Raw genomic sequence first — 2805 nt, 5'->3', positions numbered from 1 at the left:
AATAAACATTATTTATAATAAATAAATACTTATAATTTATTTGAATGAAAAATAATATTTATATATATTAAAAGAAGTTGAAAATGAAAAACATCAATTAAAATAATTTTTTATTTAATATTATTTATAATTGGGACAAGATGGGGTGAGACAAAGTCATATTCAAATCTATCCCACGTTTTAAATGAATTCTTAAACCTGCCTCAAATTCATTTATATTTATCACAATCTCATCTTAAGGGTGAGGTGAAGTAAGTATACTAAAAAAAATAATGTCCTATTGTCATCTAAAGTTAGGATGAGTTTGAATGATGTATAAATGAGATTGAAGCGAGTTTGAATGAAAATAGTGTAATTAAAATGGGAATTTTGATAAATTATAAAAATTATGGGCAAAAAGCTATAGTTTCAAAACTATTTTATAAAATTATGGCATTTTATGCCGCATGAGCTTCATCAAAAACCCTCCATCACAACTTTTCTTAAAGTCACATGTTTCATTCTAAAATCATGTCTTGAAGAATAAAGTTCAATATATTATTATGAATTTGGATGTTCAAGACATGATTTGAGCTGATTTTTTGTTTCCCTCTTTTATCCATTTTTCTTCTAATATGTATTTTATGTAAATTAATTAATTAATTAATTTTTATTTCTTTTTCATGTTTTTCTATTTCATTTTTTTCTGTGTTTTTTAGTTTTAAAAAAATTTAACTTTTTTTTTTATAATTATTTTATATATAAGTAGTATAAATGTTACAATTGGTTTTTTTTTTTTTTTTTTGTAGAGGTTTGTTTTAGGAGAATGTGAATAAAAAAACAATTGAAAAATAAATAAACATAAAAAAATTAAAAATAAATAAATTTATTGTATTTCATGTGTCAATTGTTTTAGTGGTATTTGTTTTTTTATTTATTTATTGAATAGAAAAAATCAAAATATTTGACTTTTTCTATTTAGATAAAAGTAACTTGTTGATATTAATTAACATAATTAAACTGAAATTCTTAATAACAAATTCACTTGGGCTTGTGGGTTGATATCAATAGATTACTTTTAGCTTATTAATAACAATAATATATATATATATATATATATATTGACTTTTTCTATTTAATAAAAAAACAAACACTACCTAAGTTTTCATATGGATTAGAGAATGTTTCATGGATATCTATACATATTCTTATGCATGGAGGGAAAAAGCAATGGGATGAGGGTTGGTGCCATGATGGATTTACATTATCAATTCATGTTATCTTATTAATTATTGTTTTTTTTTTATCACTTATTGGCTTAATATATTAACTGCTAAGATTATGGATGGCAACGGGGGCGGATTCGGGGTGAGTCGGCCCCATCCCAACCCTATGCTGTTTATTCAAAATATTTTTTATACCTGCCCCATCCTACCCAATTTAACATTTTTTTTTAAAGTTTCATATTTACATTAAAATAAATATATTTTATAAATAATTAAAACCTAATAATTTTTTATAACATATTTTCAAAGTATTTATTATTATTATTATTATTATTATTATTATTATTATTATTATTATAATATTAAAATAGAAAAATAAAAATGAGATTAAATTAATTTTTGAAATTAAATTTTATATATAATCGGAGTAGGGTAGGGCGGGACAAAACAATACTTGAACTTGTCCTGAGTTTAAAAAAAAATTCCAAACATGTTTATTTAAATTTCAAACTTACCCCATTAGGGGTAGAGTGAGATAGGTACTTGAAAAAACTCACTTCATTGTTATCTCTAACTAAGATCAAAGAATTTCATATTAATGACCTACCAAAAACTCAATGTTAGGATATCATGGCAAATATATATATTCAATTAATTTATTAATTAAGGTATTATTATTATTTCCCAAAATTTGTGTATTTTATTGAAGTTATGTATTATTATTATTATTATTATTATTATTATTATTATTATTATATGATTTTAGCAAAATGCATTAAAATTTATATAGTGACTTATTCGTATAAAGTGCTATAGATTTAAAAATATTTTTAGAATTGTTGTTTCTTTAAATAATTATTGTATATTTTTTTAAAGCCACTAATTCATGTCGAACATGGTGTTATTTTACTCTCTTATCTATAGTTTTTAAATTCCAATACCTACCTTTTCCCACCCCATTTATTTATTTATTTTCAATTTTTTGTTTTTCAAATTTAAATCTTATTAAAAATAAATATGATTTATAAATAAATAAATATTAAAAATATTTATAATTTATTTTTATGATTATTTATGTTGAAAAAAGTTGAAAAAAATATCAACTAAAATAATTTTTCATTTAAAATTATATATAATCGATGCAGGACGGGACAAAGTTATACCCAAACCTACCTTGATCTTGTTCTAGGTTTTTAAAAACTTCCAAAACCTACTTTAAACTTGTTTATCTTTATCTTGAACCCTTTTTATGAAGGGTGGGGTGGGTTAGGTACCAAAATACCTCATACCATTACCATCCCTAATAATCACCTAGATAGACTACCTTTTTTCCCTTCTTTCTTGTAGTCATTGCAATCCTAGAATGTTTTACAAACTTTGTACTTGTATTGCTAAACCGAGGATCATACAAGTATCCAAAACATAGAATTGGTAGCATAAGAAAGAGCAAAACAACTATAAATAGGAGTCTATTTAATTAGCAAAGTTTTATAAAGATTGAATAAGGGGAATTTAATGTAGTCTTTCAAATTACAACATACCAATTCAAATGGGTACCTTTTGTCAACTAACATAATTGCAACATTTTCACAAATTGTTA

The sequence above is a fragment of the Vitis vinifera genome, chromosome 1 (genome assembly GCF_030704535.1).
Source record: "Vitis vinifera cultivar Pinot Noir 40024 chromosome 1, ASM3070453v1".
Classification (NCBI taxonomy): domain Eukaryota; kingdom Viridiplantae; phylum Streptophyta; class Magnoliopsida; order Vitales; family Vitaceae; genus Vitis; species Vitis vinifera.
Note: the sequence above shows the minus strand (reverse complement) of the source record.